This window comes from Cavia porcellus, unplaced genomic scaffold (genome assembly GCF_034190915.1).
Source record: "Cavia porcellus strain 051 isolate PalLab524CR breed Dunkin Hartley unplaced genomic scaffold, mCavPor4.1 scaffold_37, whole genome shotgun sequence".
In the NCBI taxonomy this organism is placed as follows: domain Eukaryota; kingdom Metazoa; phylum Chordata; class Mammalia; order Rodentia; family Caviidae; genus Cavia; species Cavia porcellus.
Window position 1 is genome coordinate 11,182,449 of NW_026947520.1, and position 19,912 is coordinate 11,202,360.

Consider the following 19,912-nt stretch of genomic DNA (forward strand, 5'->3'; position numbering starts at 1 on the left):
TTCTTTCCTGTTCTTTTTAAGGCAAAGTACAGTTTTATTATTTCGCTGCCTGACACTTTTTTTTTTAATTTTTGGCATTAATATTTTTTGTTTTTTCTAATAACTGTAAATGTTTAGCCAATTTATTATGACTTTATATTTTTAAAGAATCAAGGAGACTTTATTTTATTTTATTTCTCTTTTTCAATTTTTCTATTAGCTTTTACGTAAAGAAAACCATTCCATTCCAATATAAACTCCCATTTGCTGGCTAGATTTGACATAGATTCATTCCTATTTGCTAAAATTGTTTGATTTTTCATGTTTAATGCTTTGAATCTTCTAGAATTTGTCTTGTAATTTGTTGTTATGTGGGTGTCTAAATTTATTTGCTTAATTTCCACAAAACCGGTAGAAAATTAAATAGTACAATTAATATCACAGCAATTGAATATTGGATTTATTAGATGATCAAAATTTTCCACATTATGCTGAGCTACTGAGCTATGTAATCTATCTTAATGTAAACCTCTTTATTAATTTTCCTTTTTTATGTCAGTGTTCATCGTAAAAATTATACTTAATTTTAACCTTGCTAAGGCTGGTGTCTCTCCTTAAATTTTTTTCAAAGTGCTGCTTTCTAACTTTAAATATTCAGTGAAGGATACTCATGAAGGGATGAAAAGGGGAGTGAAGAAAGAGTGGAGGTGAGTCAGCCACTGAGCAGCTCTTTCCCTTAGGAGGCAGCAACAAAGGCAGAGAACACCAGCTTGCTCTAAAGTCACTGGGCAGCCACCCTAGGCAGCGCAGCATCTGCGTAAATCAGTTTACAACTTAGCATCATAAAAGAAACATTCATAAATCTGTTTAGGAGCTGTTTGGAAATATAAGAAGCATTATCATTATCTGTAGTCACCCTACAATGCAATAAAGCACTAAAACTTCTTTTATTTCAATATAATATAGTTCCAACTGTTGGCCTTTCCCACACTCTTTTCTATTTTACTCTCCTGGGCTTATGATAATGACCACTCTGCAGCCCTATCTTTTATGAGATCACCTCTTTTTGAATTCCACATACAGTTGGGACAAAGTACTATTTGTCTTTCTGTGTGTGGCTTACTTAGTTTATCATAACAACCTCTAGTTTGAACCACGCTATTGAAATGACATAGTTTTATATGGTGGGTGAGTACTTCCTTGTGTTTATATGAGGTATGATCAAAATATACAGTGTATATTTATATTAAAGTGTGGTATTGGATAAGACACACTACCATGAGTCTCACTTAAAATCTTCCTCATTCTAAGCACACTTATCACACCATTCTAGCCACTGCCTGAAGCAGTGCTGGAAGTTCTTTCTTCTCTTTCTGAGCTATTATCTCAATAATAGTGAATATCGCCGCCAAGTACTATGAAATGGGAACACAAGCTTGTGAAAACATCAGAGTGCATCTGTGCCCACCTATTCACAAGTTCTGTCACCATGCAACTTCTGCTCTTCCCCAAAGATCTACATGACCATGAAAGGGAAATGTTTTTGATTGATTCAGAACACCAAGGGAGCCACACAGCACCAGTAATGGCACTTAGGAAAGAGAATTTCCAGAACTGTTTCAGAAAGTGGCAATAATAATGGGAAGTGAAGAGGAGGATTTTGAGGAGGATTCGTGGCTATGCATCTTTTACTCTAATATTTTTTGCTTAAGCATTCATACAGTCACCTTATTTTTATCACACTATGTATACCACATTTTCTTCATCCATTCATCTAGTGATGGGCATCTCAGTTAATTTCATGGTTTTTATATATTTGAATAATAATGCTACAATAAGCATTAGAATGCAGATGTCTGTCTCTTCACCATACTGATGCCTTTTCTTTTGGGGATAAATATAGATGGCTTACTGGATCAAGTGAAAATCTATTTTTAACTGTTGAGGATCCTGCACACTGTTCTCTGTGACTGTTGTACAAATTTCCATTTCCACCGACAGCATGCAGATTCTCTTTTTTCCACAGCCTCACCCAACTTTATTACCTTTGTATTCCGATATAACCATCCTGGATGGAGTGAGATGATATCTCTTTGTGGTTTTCCTTTGTATTTTCCTGAAGATTAGTGATGCTGGACAATTTTATTGGCTTAGTCACTACTCTCATGCTTTCTTTTTTTAGATCTATCACCAATTATAAATCATTTTTAGAACATTAATTGATGCTCAAGTCAGTAGCATTGAAAGTATGCAAATGAATCTCGCCGTCTCTATAAAAGAAAGATTGACTGCAAATGTTTCTGAAAATTTTCCCAGCTACATATCTGTGGACTTATTATAGTTAAAACCTTTGCTTCTAAACATTCATGTAGGCTGACTTTTCAATTTCAAGGGATTTCAGCACAGTTCCCTGCAATTTATCATGTGAAAGAAATAAACAAGAAAGAAAATGGAAGCACATTCACACTTGCCAAGACATTTCCCTTCAGATGGAGAAAAAGCTACTGAATGAATAATACAAGAAAGATGATTTTGGTCCTTCAAAAATGGAGAAATTACTTAAAGCCCCAGTTAGTGAAGCTGGCCTTCCCTTTCCTATAGAATATAAATAAGCACCAGGTACACAATAGCAGCCTGCTCTAACCCAGCTCATTACCACAGAGCCCAGGCAGGCTCAGGAGCCACCCTTTATATAAAGCACTCCAGTCAGTTCACTACTACCGAGGCTCCACACACAGCACTAATCCAAATAAAGTTTATTCCCCACTTTCTTGATTTTTCCCCTTTACAAATTTCAAGAATAAACTTTCATGCTAATGTAAATGTATACATTTATTATACATATTCATAACCCTATGTGTTGTTTTGCATAAATTTTTATCTTCTTCTCTGGCCTTACTCCCTTAGTGCTTCCTGTTTAAAAACATGCTCCTTTTGTGTTTTTGCTGAATATCTACATGTTCCAATAACCCCTAATTTAATCTGAACTATTCCCTCATTTCTTAGATATGTAATTTCTACTCAGTATTTCCAGTTGGATATCTGTGTTGGTCAGCTTCTTATTGCTGAGACAAAATACCTGACATGTACAATTAAAAACAGAAAAGTTTGTTAGCTCACCACTCCAGAGATTTCAGTCCGTGGCCGGCTCCTCCAAGGTACAAACAGAACGGCACAATGAAATAGCAGAGGACGGTTGCCCATCTCATGGCAACCAAGAAACAGAAAGCAGGTGAAAAGGAAAGAACTAGAGACATGATACATCTGTCAAAGGCATCCCTCTGAGTCCCCCATGTCCCCCACATGGACCCTACCCCTTAATAGTTCATGCAGCTACAAACTCACCAAGGGATTGTTCGTGAGTATCCACCACCATGATGCAGTCGCCATCCGAAAGCCCCACCTCTGAGCACAGGAATCTTCTAGGAGCACTTCTGATGGAGACCATAACAGTATCTAAGAGACAGCTCAGGAATGTGCCAGTGTATCCTCTCTGCACTCCTAGGAAGGGAGGTGCTCTGATATGCTCATCCAGGAATCTTCTCTCCTTTTTCCTCAGCAGTCTTCAGCAATCCAGGTGATAAGGAAGTAAGCAGACAGGGGAAGGCTTTCAAGTGAAGAATGTAATTAGTCCCAGTCAGAAGATAATTTTGTCTGCCTGGATTTAACACTATGGGATTGTTAAGTCTGAAGCTCAAAGAGGGGAGAAGCTTTCCATGGTTTGAATGTATTTGAAGAGATTTGTAGGAAAATTCACACACAAGTGACTTAGAGTCAAATCAAAGTGACCCAGAGCCCAGGAGTCATGAGAGGCAGAGTAGCTCCTCTTGCAAATTCCTGAACCCTAAACAATCCCAGGAAGCCAGAAATCACAGCAATTAGGATTTAACGCCAGCCAAAGCAGTGATTTAGCATGCTTCAGGATATGATAAGAATAATGTCTAGAAAATCAAGACTATTCAGAATAATGTGGGAAAATGCAAGGTCTAGATCACATGAAACAAAAGGTATTTCTCTCCCCACTCATAATTAGCCCCCAGAAGAGAAATAAAAAATTGAAAAGTGAAACTTCATGCCTGTAATTGTTGTACTACACTCGTTTGTTGTGTCTCTGCTAAATTAGTGTTTCAACCTAAGTGTGCCGTGGTTCTACTACGGAATTTAGTTTTTGTACTATGTGTTCTTTCATGAAAAATGTCTCCAAATCTGCTTTTAGGTAATCCAAGAAACATTTGTGTAGTTTATTCATTCAATCACCGTGACAAAACCAGAAAAAGATGTTATACACAAAAGGGTTCAGGCATGACATAAACACTGTTTTTAATTATATCTAGGTGTCCTTATAATTTTCTAAGAAAATAATTTCTGCCAGTATTGCTATGAGAAGAACTTTATCTGTGGTTATAACAATCAGGACATGCATAGCCCACAAATAAATAACAGACTTAGACAGACAAGGTAAATGACACCCCTGAGTAAATTCAACAGCTTGTGTTATTGCCAAAATTAAATACACGGCTTTGGAAGAAATTTAGGTAATCCAATAGAAAGTCTTAAGAACTACCAATATTCTACTGGAAAAAAAAAATGTAGAAGAGGAAGAAAGAATTAAAAACAGAACAAGTCAACCCTTGGCTGAATTTCTGCTTCATATTTATGCACCCATCTGCCATAGCCTAAGGTTAAAAAGTACTCATTTTAACCATGAGAAATATATCCATCATAAGTTTGCCTAAAAAAATCACTCACCGTAGGGAAAGCAATGTACATATGGACGGTTATACAATAAAGTGAGAAACAAAGAAAGAATAGTTTGGGTATTTTTTTCCTAACCTGGGCAACTCTGAAATCTAATGAAGCTTAAGTCTCAAGCCAGCATTCTCCAACAGCATCTTTCCCAGCTATTTGAAGAACAAAACAATTAAGTTTGATATTCTTGCATAGAACTTTCAAGCTATGAGACAGACATAATATTGCAATAATATGTAATTTGCGAGCAGCGCTTGAATTTGGTAAAGGAAGCCAAAGTGTATCATCAACCCAGTTCAATGTTGCCTGCAGCCTAACAATTTTTGTTAGTTTCTGAAACAGACCCACAGATAACATAAACATTTTGACAGGAAATTGGTGGTAGTGACTATGGTGAGGAGCGATCGAGGACAAATGTACTGTGACTTGGGACATAAGATACAATTTTCTTTGCATAGAGGCAAAATGAAGTGATGGCAGAATTCATAAAGCCTATTCTCCTCTTCAAATTGCATTCCGACTTCTCCTCTCTCTGGGCATCTTTCAAAAAGAAAAAATCTCGGCACTCTGAGCAAGTCCATTGACATCGGATTGCAAGTAATCACAGCTCCAGAGTTTGCTGTTTGCTTTTCTATGCTCTTTCTACCTGCAAGAGTATTAAAGAGGCCTTCATCCCTCTCCTGCATTTCATTAAGAAGTTTGCTCTCAGGGAAAACACTGAGTTAGCCCAGCTACATCTTGCCTGTCACTTTCATTTACTTCCTGGTTCTGTATGTTTGGCCTCCTTCCTCTCTGTTAAATACAGGCTTCTGACTGGATATTATCAGGAAGATGGTACTAAACTTTGGGCTGGAATTCATTTCTTCTGTTTCCTGGGTTCTCCTCTCACCTGCTCATCTTTTTTTTTTCCTAGAATTCATTCTCTGTTCTAATGAAACTATACTCAATCTTCGAAGCACATGCTATATTTGTTTCCCTTTGTACTGCTTCTTAAGTTATGCATTCTCCTTTAAGTGACCTTATCCTGAATTTTCGATGACTGTATGTTTGATGTACAAAATATGATAATACAAATACAATGCATTTTTTATTTACACAACTACAGTAGGTGACACATTGCCATTAATGTTCCTTGTGATCCTCCCCTCACTTAAAACACATCCATCCCATTGACCTTGCCACTTCCTGCAGCAGCTCTGGAGTCCTCCTTCCTGAGGGTCTCTAGCTACTCTGTCCTGACTGTCTTGATGTCCTGAATGGATTTAAACGTTACCCTTTCATGGTCATTTTGACTTTGGGGAAGAGCCAGAAGTCACATGGCACTAGATCTGGTGAATAAGGCGGATGAGGACACAGTGTCATTTTCTATGAGCCGCCTTTCACTGCGGGTCACTTAGCAGCATACACTATGTTTTTTATAACGTTAAGAAAGAGGACCTGTGGCACTGCTTCAAAAAGTGGCAATAACAACGACACAGCTGTGTTTGAAACAAAGGAGAGTATTTCGAGGGAATTAAAGTCAACATGACTTTTATTATAATCATTATTCTCTACATTCACATTACTTTTTTAACAGCTCTTTGTAGTTTCCAAGATCCAGTACAGATATTCCCCTACTTGTAGAGCTTTTCCTCATCTACCACCCAAGAACAGGCCCGTGTAGTTCCTGCTGAGCAATCGAAAACATGCCACAAGCCCCTCACATTATGGGACACAGTCTCCCTCAGCTAATTCACATGCATTTTTTTCTCCCTTACAGGATGACAGCAAATTGGACCCAAAATTACTGCTCTGTTCTCTGAATCAATCCTCTTCTGTCTTCCACTGGCTGAGGTTTACTGGACCATGCTGTGCATGAAATGTGATCTCAACGATTCTTTGTCAAAGTGTGTTCTTCCCCAAATGTAATTATAGTCTTAGAACTCTAGCATTGGCTGGGCTTCATTTCATATAAATAATGTACAAAATTAGCGCTGAAATTTTCTACTCATCATGAAGTGTAACTTACGGAAGACAATTAACCCTGGTTTAAACTTTCAGCTAGAAGATTTCTCAGAAGATATTTCAAGTTTAAGCACATGTTAGAGAGCAGTTGTTTAAATTAATTATTAATTTCTGAAGAATAAAACAATAGATTCATTACACTAAAATGGCATTCCTATGTTTACAGCAGCATAGTTTATAATAGCCAGATCTTGGAAACAACCTAAATGTCCATTGACAGAGGAATGGATAAAAAAGATGTGGTAATTTTACACAATGGAGTACTACTCAGCTATAAAGAATGACAAACTGGACACTTTTATAGGTAAGTGGATGCACTTTGAGAACATACTCATTAGTGAAATAAATAAGACACACATGTGTAAATATCATATTGTTAAATTAGTGTGACAAACTAAAGAAAAAACATGTATATGTGTATAAAAAGTGTTAAGATAGTTATACTATTGATTTCTCTGAGTTTGCTGAGGAGAAAGATTTGTGCTGGTAATTTTCAGACAATTGAATGCAGATGTTTTGTGCTCTGGGTGAATGATTTGAGGATGACAATGGAAAATGTATGTACCATTGTTGCCCCCTGATTTGTGTACTTTGAAATTTTGTTATAGTTTTTTCTGTCTGTCTTTCTTTCTTTCTTTCTTTCTTTCTTTTCTTTCTTTCTTTCTTCTTCATCTTTCTTTTTATATTTGCATAACATGGATTTGAAAAAAATGAAAAAAAGGACAAAAAAGTTTAAAACAATACAGAATTTCAAAACTGGTAGAAAATTAACACTAGTTAATATATTGCATAATTTTATTTTAGAAATAATTGTTCAGATTACAAAATTTAGGCATAAAAATGATCAATCAAACTGTGAAAGCAAAAACTGTTCTTGTCAATGAATTTACAGAGATTAGTAGTACAGTTATCTATCTTGTGTGTGTATAAATATATATACATGTACACATCTTGATATTAAAATATGTAGCATATAGTGAAGCAGTTCAAAGCAATTCTATTCTTTCGGGAGGTCTTGAGAATAATTTTCCATATAAAAGCAATCAAAATAAAAATGGTACTTGATCTCTTCTGTCTTTTGGTACAACATAGGGAAGTTCACAGAGCAGGTTAAATGTGAAATTTATTATGAGTGTGCTTCAGCTCATGCCTAACAAGGTTAATGCAAGGTCATTAACTCTGTAGAGTGCTGGGATTTTTGATCAAGCAACCAGACAAAGCCTGAGTATGCACATTACAATAAGATATCAGCCCAATGACAATCAGCACAGGGAAAAAGCACATTTAAAGGCAGACCTTTCAGTGAAAATATTATATAATTTATGAAAAATATGAATAATTAGCACTGTACCAAGTAAAAATTAATTATTAGTCAATTGATTTCTCAATGCCTGGTCTAAAAGCTCAAACTAATGGGAAATTTAATAATGAAGCATTTCAGAATACAATAAAATTATTAATCATTAAAGGATATTAAATTTCTCTAACCCAATTCCCTCAATTTTATGATTATGGAAACAGAAGGCAAGTAAATGGAAATGGGTTACAATTAGCAATGGCTTCCAGTGTGGCACTACTGGTCTCTTGCCAGGGTATGGAAAGTTGTTCTTCCCACTTTTCCTCAAATGACTTGTGGCTCCAAGCTCTTAGAGTGTTCCTACGTATGGAGAACGCGCGCTGCTTACAGGAGCAGGACAGCTAGCATAGGCTGCATTCATGGAAGTGCAGGGATCCTGCTTCCCCTCCTTAGCAGGAGTTTTTCAGTTATTTATGTCTTCATTTAAAACCTGGGATTCCCTGCACTATATGATAGGATCTGTCCCTTGGATTTTAAGGTAACAGTCACTTGTAGGAAACGGTGTGTACAAGGAACACTGGTACTGTATTTTATAATGTGCTACCTTAGAAAATTATATAAATACTCTGAATATTTTCTCCCATCAGTGAAGTCTAGGTGCAATGATATAAATTTGCATTTACTGAGAGTCATAAATTTAAATTAGTCCTTGTTATGGCTTAAACACTGGTGGTCAACTTCACACCAGCTGAATAAAATCAGCATGGTGCTGAGTGTAGATGGCCCACCTGGGGAAAGTTGCCAGCACTAAAGGAGACATGGAGAGGAAGAGCTTAGTGTTGTGGGTTCTCCTTAGTGTTGTTATTCGGAGCCATTGGTTCTCCTGGAGGAGTTTGTCATGGTAACTTCTCTGATAGGAATTCAGCCATTATCATCAGAAGAGCTCAGGACCTTGTTGCTAAGAATGGCTATGGTTCACTTTGGGGGAGCTCTGGTCCTTACATTGAGCATCACTACCTGGCTCTGGAGGATAAGGTGTTTACTGTTTAATCTCCAGGAGAAGCTTGTCACACTGGCTTCCTGACATGTACTGGACTGTTCTCATCATTGGAGGAGCTCAGGACCTCTTTGTCACTGAGGGTGGCTGTGATACTTTTCAGGGGAGTCCTTATCTTGAGTGTCACTTCATTCCAGTGTAGAACCCTCAACCTATTGTCACAGGTCCTTCACCCTACTGGCATAAATTTTCTGGCTTCTGTCACTGATCTTTGGGCCTTCCCAGCACAGATCCATGAAATAGACTTGCATAAGTCCTTGTCATAGGTTCTAGGCCTCCGGTTGGATGCATAGGAGGCACTGTCATGGGCTCCAGGTCTTTAGCTGGCCTCATGCAGGACATTGCTGTGTGATCCAGGCCCTCAGCTGAATTTTCTAGGTCTTTAGTGTTGTGGATAGATTTTCTGCATTTTCTTGTATTTAATTCTGGGTGACTGACATAAAATAGTATTATAAATTCTGTGTCCTGTATATAATTTTGTAATGCCTGACTACAACATTCCTTTATTAAATCATAGGTAACAGGGGCTGGGGATTTAGCTCAGTGGCATAAGTGCCTGCCTTGCAAGCGTGTGGTCGTGAGTTTGATCTCTGGTATCGGTAAAAAAAAAAAAATCATAGGTAACTATCATATTGATAGGGATTCCTATTTCCATTTTTCAGGTGAGAAAACTGTGGTTAAAAGTTTTAAAACTATAGTATAACATAGTGTTCGTGAACTTGGGTATAGGTGGATCTAAATCCTACCTCTACTACTTCCTATGTGAAGAAGTGACTTAACTTTATTCTATAGTAATTTCACTGTTTTTGTTTGTTTTTTGAGATACTGAATATTAAACCCAGACCTTTCAAACTGAGCTACACACCAGCCCCTTTTTATTTTGAGATAGGGACTTGCTAAATTGCTTAGGTTGACCTCAACTTGCCATCCTCTTGTCTAAACCTCCCAGGATGCTGGGATTACAGGCATGAGATACAATGCTAAGCTAGTTATCTCACTTCTAAGATGAGCACAAAAGCAATATTACATTATGTTACTGTGTAAGGACATCATCAAATAGCTTACTTATCTCTAGAGAACACTGAGCATGTCAATAAATGTTGACTAATTGCCACCATTCTCGGGTATTGACTATGTGCCATCATTGCCATGTACTGTCCAAGACCTCAGTGATGCGAAGTGGCAGAGTACAACTCAGCCCCAGATCTAATCTGAGTCAACTCAGATCCAGACCCTGGATCTTACCTTCATGCTCTGCTCTTTAGTGTTCACCATTAACTCATCCAAGATTTTATGACCTGATATGTAGGCTCTTTTGGGGAGATGTTAACTCTTTCACCTTTTCATGTCACGCATTTAAAGCTATAAAGATTTACTAATTGATATTTTACTACTGAAGGATAGGGACTTTTTACTTCTCGTCTATTATTTAGACATATAATACTACAACATAATACAAAGAATTTTTGTATGCCATTTACACAAATTTCCTAAAGGGCTAAGTTGACTAGGGTTGTGGTCTGATGGGATGTCCTGGGAAGGACACAGCTCTGCTTCTGTGTCATCATCAGTATTCCTTAAAAGGTCATCATCATAAACAATCAGACTAACCCAATCCGAGGAGCACAACACAAAACACCTGGGGTGCTCGGCTTGAAAGTCCCAAGCGATGGAAACAGAAACCCTGAGAAACTGTCCCAAAATAAAAATGGCTCATGAGACATGAAAGTTGAATGCAGTGCTTGTTCCTGAAATGGATTATTATTTGGAAACAGGACCTGAGACTATCTATCTGTGCAGACCAGCTTTGGTTATCTCACTACTCTACATTTTTGGACTAAAAATCCATTTCAGGAATATGTGAGTTATATCAATACTATCTTCCTGATTTGATAGTTTCTTACTGTATATTTGAATGTAATATGTGGAAGATTAAGTGTAGGGCAGGTGTATTGAGAAACCGAACGTGTGAATCAGGACTGTAATAGATGTTGTGAAACAGGAAGGAAATTTTCAGATAAGGAGGGGAATAAGGAGGGAGCACAGGGAAAGGAAAGAAGGGAAAAGTAAAAGAAAATGAGAAAACAAGGAAAGCATGGAAACAAAACTTTTGTTTTTGCAGAGGGGAAGAGTGGTTGAAGGGAGGGTAAGGTAATGGAAAAAACAAAACAAGTTATATCATGTCAGGTGCAAATTTGCTGTGATGAATGTGATCACTATGTATATCTAAAATGTACTAAAAAATCTGATTGTTAAAAAAATTGACTAACTGTAGGGAATTCTTTCTGTATTGAGGATTAAACCCAGAGCCTTCAAGCTGAATTATACCCTCTGCCACTCTCCCTACTTTTAATTTTTTAAATTTTAATTTTAGACAAGGTCTTGCTAAGTCACTAACTTGCCTAAGATGGGTACAAACTTTGGATTCTCCTCCCTGAGAAATTACAGACGTGTGCTGCCAGCTCCAGCTAGGAATTTATTTTAGATGAATAACATGAAAGAAAGCCCTGCTTCTAATGGCCCACAGAGAGAATCGGGGCTTCGGAAGTGCGTGTTCCACGAGCTCTGTTGCTGCCTGGAGTCTCTCAGCACAGAGCCTGCCTGCTCCAATCCTTTCCAGAATGCTTTCATCTGGCCTCTGAGAACACAGAGTTATTTTGCTGCAGTTCTTTTAATAAATTAACAAAAACTAGCTCATGGAAGAGGCCCTGTCCTGTGCTTTCCTTCCTCCGCCCCAGCTTCTGATGCTGCCTCTCTTGCATCCCTTAGCTCCTGGCTCACTCCTTCAGCTCATTGCTAGCAGCTCTCAAGTCTTTGCCTCTTTCCGGTACTGCTTCACTTTCCCTTCGTCAGCCTTCAAACCTCCTTCTGCCTTACTCCTCATAAACACTGCTGTGATTCTGTTTGGGCACAGCTCTTAATTTACTATGATCTCATCATTTCAAAATTCTTCATGGAACCACAGCTAAAAAGTCTCCTTGTCATACAAACATTCATGGGACCCAGGGAGTAGGACTGACGAACCAGTGAGGTCATTATGTAACCTATCACAGACATAGAAAAGCATCTGCCTATTATTACCTGAATGCTAATTTTTAATGAATATAGTTGATTATGCATTGAACTGCAATTAATAACAGGGAAGCAGATAATTCTGAATCATTTTAGGCAAGAATATATTCTGATCTCAGACTGTGTGAGGGCACATACTTGATGTCTGCATGTCTTGGTGAGTGTCTTTGAAGGCAGATACATGTTGAATGTTTTGTGTATCTCCATGGTGGTAGGCTGAATACTGGTTCCCCAACAATATTCAGACCTTAATTCCTATAACCTGTGCATGTTACTGTCTAAAGCAAAAGAGACTTTATGGATTTGATTAAGGAGCTTGTTAAGTGAGAAAGGTTTATCTGAGTGCACCCTAAGCAGAGTCATAAGTGTCCTTAGAAGAGAAAGTCAAAGGGGGCAATTTGTGTAAAAGTGGAGAATCAAGAAGATGGCAAAAGCCAAGCATGGTACTGCAGGGATACAGCCAAGGAAAACTAGTAGCCACCTGAAGCTATAAGTGGAAAGAGGAAAGAGATTCTACTCAAAAGGCACCTTAAGTGCTGACAGCTTAAGTTAAATGTGTAAGACTCTAAAAGTGCAAGAGAATAAATGTGTGTTACTTTAACCCCAAAATATGTAGTGAGGCAGAGCAGGAATAGAAACTCAGTATAGCTGTGTATTAATAAGTTTCCATCACTGGGCCACAATTTCAGAAGCTCATAACTTAACGGAGGCAAAGTTGTTTAGCTCACAGTTTCAGGGCATTCAGTCCATGGTCAGATGCACCAAGGTGGAACATCACAACAGAAGCTCAGTTCATAATGACTGAAAGCACAGCAGGGAAACAGAGCAGAAAGAAAGGGAACAGGGACCACATATAGAACCCCAAGGTGAGTTTGCTGTTTCATAATCCAATCAGGTTGATATATCAAGATTATTGATCACCAGCAGGAATAGGAAAGCAACTGTAGCAGTAACTAGATCGGTGTCAAGTACACAATAGGAACTCAACTGATGCTTGGTAAGTGTTACAGAAAAACAAAGAAAGGAAGGAGAGGGAAAACAGTGAAACAGGAAGCCAGGATAGATTTAAATGTACAAGGTGAACAGACATTTTGAATTTTAAGTTACTGTTTACACTGTTTTACTCAATGGGGAATATATTATTGATCTCCCAAGTGAGAAGATTTAAGAGGTTTTGGATTTTTTCCCCTGAAATCTAAGGTATTGTCTTTTAAAAACTACATGTGGAACTGGTGGAAAACATGCCTTGCATAACATCAAGAGGATTTTTGCAAGTGAGTTACAAACTCCTGCAGCAAGAGGTTAGAGTGAAAGCCTCATTTTCTGAGGAAGCACTAACAGGCCTGTTTTAATCCCTGGAAAGCGGGGAGAATCAGAGGTAGAGGTAGATCCTCCCACTGTCTTAAGAGACCCATTCATTTCTGTGTGAAAATTCCCGGCCCAAAGTCACAGCACCATAGGCAGCGCTGCTTTACAAATGCGCTCTTGTCTATTAGCTCCAGGGAAACCATTCTTACCTGATGCATTTAGTGACACACAGAATATCAGAACCCAGGTATAAACTTCAGGAATAAGATACGCTGACCCAACCTGAACTCGCTAACTTGTGGCGTTTAATAAAAACCTGTAAATGCCCAGATGCAGTGTGCTTCCACTAAGTAGTTCACTCAAGTGTTAAATTAAACAAAACTGGAGATGGAAAGCTAGAGGGTATTAAGTTCTTATGCTATAGATTCCTTTCTCCACCTCCTATGTTAAGATTCAATTAAAGCAAGAACTTTTTTCTTGCCCCAAATTACCATTGACTTATTGAGTATGACAAAACTCAACAATGCCTTAATGTTTGTCCAAGGGAAGAAATCTCTGCTGTGTCACAGAGATAAACGAAGCAAATTCATCAAGGACCCCACTCAATAAGACTATTGATGATGCTCTGCTTGGATGCATAAACTCTTCAGTCGTGTGCGACTTCTCGATTACTCAAAGTAGATTTGAGATTTTTTTCTGTTATTGCTCATAAAAAAAAAATAGCTGTGAAATGTATCCAGAGTACCCATTCTGTAATTTCCTCAATCATTTTTAAGGTTATGCTACATTTTTCATTGCAAGTTTCATTAAATCAGAACTACAATCAACAAGGAAATAAATAAATAAGCAAATACCCTATTAAACTGAATCTAACGTTATTATTTTTTTTTCAACCAAATAGTATCTATTGTTTAAATTTCAGAATTAGGATAATAAACTGTGAATTTAGTACCTTCCCCCAACTGTCTGAAAATGTCTTACACATTTTGATTTACACAGATAACTATATAAATCCCACAATCATGGAACTTTAGGATACATCAGATTTCCTAACACAGGACTTGCATTTATTTTCCTTTGTAAAGGGCTTTGCGTTTATTTGTCTACATTCTTCTTTTCCTTTTTCCAACCCTTTAGGTAAAGCATGCTAGCATCTTCCATACCTGACTCCTTACTTAGACATACCAGCACGTGTGTTACACATAGGTAAATACATAGACAAACACAGAAACCTAAATTTAAAATTCATGAATCTCTTTGGATGATGAATGACAAAAATTAAAACCTACAGGATTTTCTTCACCTTACTTTTTTCCACTGCTGATGTATATACTCCCAATGAACAGACAGAATTCTAGCGCATTCTTTCCAGTGGCTTTGTTCCATAGTGTGAATGTATCTTAATTTGTAAAATTAATTATTCATTGTTGTTTCCTGGTACATTTCTGTATGGATAATGACACAAAACAGTCCCTTGTACATAGAGCTTCACTTATTGATAGGTTTGTCTCTGAAACATACATTTCCAGGAATTAATTATTGCTGGGCCAAAGAGTAAAAGCACTTCAACTTCTAACACTGTCTTTAACAATAAAAGATGGAATGATACATATTCACATAAGCAGATGTTAGAGTACAATTTCTCTACATTACTTAGCAAAAATAGATTTTGTAATCCCTGTACATGTTTCCATATCTCATTATGAGCATGACTTGTATTTTATTGTCACATAACAGCATTTTACTTGACCAAAATACTGCATTTCTGAAAATTTACAACCTGTCACAATTATAAAGAAGACACTGAGAGAAAACACCTAAGCAGAAGGCACACGTGTGTAGGTATGAGTGGAAAGGTCATTATCATCTTCCTGTCTCTAGTTTTACTAAATTGGCAGGAGACACACAGCAAAAGGGAAGAATTAATTATGAATTTTGCAGTAGTTAATCTTGGTATTTGTTTGGTTTTTCAGTGTTTGAACATCTTTGGGAATCTTGAACTCACTTTATTTGAAGCAGCTTGGCTGAGACAAATCTACTGTTTGAAATCAATGCACGATCTATGCATTGATCTTCAATGGATTGATCCTCCTCAAAGATACACAGGGAAAAAAATCGAATCTTGGAGTTCATTTATAATGGGTAATTGACATTTTTAGCTTATATCCAGAATTCTTTTTTTCTCTATGTATCTTCAAATGTTTAAAAAATGCATGCTAGTATCTTATTTATTTTATTTATTTATTAAGCTATTTTATTTCAACTGTCCCTCCAGGGAGAAACTCTTCACCAAGAAACTTTCGTTCCCCATCATAACTATCTTCCTGGGCAGATTTCAAAGTTATTGCAAGATATGAAGAGCAAAAGCAGCAAGATGAAAACCTGTCTCTCCAGTTGAGAAATGCTGGCCTACACTGAAATAACTTGTCACCATCTTGCTCCTAGAGGTAGGAATTCCCTCTGTGCAGGGAATACAGATTCCAACAGGCCAGAGAGGAACAGCTGAACATGAAGAGTTGGGGCTCCAAACCTGGGCTTGGATGCAGCTTCTCCAAGCATTCAAGGACTCCCAGCAAAGAAATGCTTTCTGCAAACTTTATCTTCTTAGTGCCTGGGCGGATTTAGGAATTCAGTCAGCTGCCTGAGCTAGAAAGGTGCTAATCTCCTCTTAGAGGCCTCCTGGTGACCCAGTAAGAGAGACTTTTCTCCCTTTCAGTGGAGAAGGCCACAAAATGTAAGAACTGCCTTGCGGGGAGCTCAGCTCCTGCAGTGCTCTATTCCCGCTGAGAGACTCCGGGAAAGCAGAGGTTTCCTTAAAGCTTAACTGACTCGCTGCTGCTCTTTCTGAGGAACATTACTTGCATTTTGCAATTGGTGTTTTAAAAATGTCACACATTTTTGCTAGAGAAAAATTGATGTGCAGAAACCAGATGATTTGGAGAATAAACAAAGTCATAAAGAGATGCCAAAGTGATTCATCTTCATGTTTGCTGTTTTATTTTCTTTTTATCAGTGCATGTTTGCAGTACATAATGATCACATTCTTCATGGGGGATTTGCATATGTACAAAATCTAAATACCCTCTTTTGTGTGTGTGTGTGGGGGGGTTCCCTTCCCCTCCCTCCAACTCCATGTACCCTCTCAATGATAGAGATATATTTCTGTTTTTCCCTTCTTTTTTCCTTTAAATCCCATTTTTCTACTTTTCCTCCCCCTTCCTCATGTTTTGCTCCCTTTCCAGTTTGAACAAATTCTTCCTAATTCTTAATATTCATCTTTTATTTTACCCCTTTTTTATAATTTGGGTTTCACACACAAAAGAAACAATGTAATAAACAAAAAAAAAATTCTGTGCCTGGTTGATTTCACTTAAGATTATGGTCTCAAGGTGCATCTGTTTTCCTAAAAATGTCTCAAGTTTATTCTTTTTATGGTACAGTAGTACGCCATTATGTATAATCACCACATTTCCAGTACCCATTCATCTGTTAACAGGCATATGTGCTATTTCCAAGATTAAGCCATTATGAATTACAATGCTATTGTTAAAGTGGAACAAAACTCCCAGCCTACTAGATGTCCAGTAAGGGTTCATGTTCTCTAAAAGCAAAGAATGAAGTTTAGGAACAATGGAGGTTAAGAGCAGATGTATTTATTGAGAGAAAGAAAGCTCTGTCTGAGAAACAGAGAGAGAGAAAGAAAGAAAAGGGGTCATGAACCGGTTGCTGAAGATTGTCTTCTTTAGTGATTTTATAGAGTGAAACCACAAAGTATCTAAGGTGGGGAAAACATAGGAACTCACAAGGTGGGCCTGAGGTGGGACAGAACTATGGTCAACCAATAAGACTAATTGCACAGATAAAACTGATTAAATTGAGGTCAAATGGGGAAGCCCCTCATGTAGCAAAGGGGCATGCTTAAAGAGCAGTGACTTTCCTGTAGGCAGTTGGGATGGTGACCCCTGGCTTCCTCAGGGTGATAGAGACCTAGTTAGAATATCACTTCCTGATGCCTATCCTTAGGAAGTATGTGGGTGTGTTTGTTTTATCTTTTGTCTTGAGATCTGGCCCACATCAGAGGTGTCTGTCTCCCCACATTAACAAGGTATCTGGTTTTCTGCACTAACTCCATAGAGGGCTTAGCCCTGTGTGACCAGCTATAATATTTTTATCTAACTCAGTTGCCTGTAACACTGTGAACGTGGATATGCATATATGCATATATCACTATGGTATTGTGACTTTAGCTCTTTCAGGAAGATACCTAGAAGAGGAAAATCTCTGTTGAATAGAACCTCTAGTCCTAGCTTTTTCAGGAATCTCCACACTGGTTTACACAGTGGTTGCACCAGTCTAACTCCCACTAACTCCTAAATCTAATGGAAGGAAGAATAGATAGAACTCTCAAAGACATAGTGTAGGCAAAGATTTCATGAACAAACCTCATTGCCAAGGGAAATACTACAAAAAATGAACAAGTAGGATCTCATCTTACTAAAAAGCTTTTGCACAGCAAAACAAGTCACCAACAAAGTGAAAAGACAAGCCTCAGAGTGGGGAAAAAAATTTTAGCTCATTGTTCTTCAGACAAAGGACTAATAGTAGAACATATAAAAAATTGAAAAAATCATACCTCCCCCCCCCAGATTTAAAGACCTGACCCATAAGTGAGCATCTGAAATGAACACATTCACTTACTTCTCTGAAGTACAAATGGCAAACTAATACATGAAAAGATGTTCTACCTCCCTGACCATTAGAAAGATGCAAATTAAAACAATGATAAAGTTCCATCTCACTCCAGAAAGAGTGGCTGTCAACTAATGACAAATTCTGGTGAAGCTGTGGGGAAAAAGGAACTCTTAACATTTAGATCTCTGGTCTATTTTGATTTTAGTTCAGTGTATGGTGAGATACATAGGTCTAGGTTCAATCTGCAGCATGTGGAAAGCCAGTTTTACCAGCCTAAAAGAGGATTTGTGAGTCCAGACTGGTGGCACATGCCAGTAATCTCAGCATTCTAAGAGGTGGATGCAAGATGATCACAAGTTTGCAGCCATGTTAGGCAATTCAGTAATTTAATGTGTCTCAAAAAATACTTTAAAAAGACAGGGACTTATGGTATAACTCTCCCCAAAGATCTTGAGTTCAATTGCCAAGAAATTGAAAGGAGAGAAGAAACTGAGGAGAGAAAGAAAGAGAGAAAGAAAGAAAGAAAGAAAGAAAGAAAGAAAGAAAAAAAGAGAAAAGAAGAAAAATGGAAAAAAGAGAGAATAAATGAATCTTGTTTCAAACATGAAGATACATAAAACTACAGGTCCCATATTGTCACACTGTGAATGGAATAACTTGGAATTTTAGTAAAGACCTTCTGCATCATTTTAGCTTTGATTCATCTGAATATTAAACCTTAAAATACTGCAAAGCACTATATTATTTATCTATGATTCGCAAGTCCTGAACAGGTAATATCCTAGCTGATATTTCTCAGATATTAAACATGGTATTAAAATTCTGCAGGCAGATAAGGAAACCAAGTGAAGAAACCCCAGGAGGCTTCAAGGAATATGTCTGCTGAGAGATTTCCCTGCTGGGTAAAGAATTTTTAAGTTTGGAGCTGGGGACTTGGGTTACTGGTGCAATTCAATTCTCTTACTAGATAGATAAGTGTTGGGTCCTTTCTGAGTTCTACTTCTGCATCTATACAATGCAATAATAACCATATCTGATATCTGAAGCACTCAGAAGGTTGAAGGAGGAGGACCTGCAAGCCAAGGCCATCCTGGGCAGCAGAGCAAAAACTCATCTTAAAAAAGGGAGCAGGAGTTGTCCGTGTAGCTCAATAATAGAATGCTTACCTTAGCATGTATCTCCAGTGCTATAACAAAAAAAATGAGATGCAACACGAATTCCTTCTCACCTCAGGTTCCTGATATGGTGCAAGTAGTAAACATGTTAGGTGAAATCATAACTTTTTTTTTTCTTTTGGCTTGAATCTGAACCATAAGGTGGCAAATCTACCCATCCTCACTAACAGAGGCTTGGAGCCCTAAGACACGGATGTCTCATCATGGGAATTCACTTAGGCAAAATTAAAGTGCTGTAAGAAATATTAAAATCGTATCATTTCCATGCTGATTGGATAGTTATTTGACTTTAAACAACTGGGTAAATGAAGTTGGCGGAGTTGTGAAGAAGCTGACACTGAGATGAGGGTTTCTGGGCAGACGATGCTTAAAGTGCACCCAGAGATGGGAATAAAAGATGGAGAGAGAGAGAGAAGGGAGGGGAGACAAAGAAGGTGGGAAGAATTTTTTAAAAACAAAAGTTATATAAAGAAACAGAAATGGAGATTTTGCACATGAGAAGGGGCCCAAGAGCTGGGGGAGCAGGAAGGCGCCATTGTGTCCCATACCTGCAGCACCGCTAGAGATGGACGCGATTGT

The 19,912-nt window shown here is 37.8% G+C and overlaps 2 long non-coding RNA genes across 2 annotated transcripts in view; one reads left to right on the plus strand and one right to left on the minus strand.

The window, feature by feature from the left end:
* Window positions 1-19,912, minus strand: part of LOC106025316 (uncharacterized) — a 199,990-nt gene that overhangs the window by 50,171 nt on the left and 129,907 nt on the right. The window lies entirely within an intron of this gene.
* Window positions 15,106-16,429, plus strand: LOC134474748 (uncharacterized). Its single transcript, XR_010045601.1, has 2 exons — window positions 15,106-15,608; window positions 15,742-16,429. It is a non-coding gene; the product is annotated as an uncharacterized LOC134474748 (long non-coding RNA).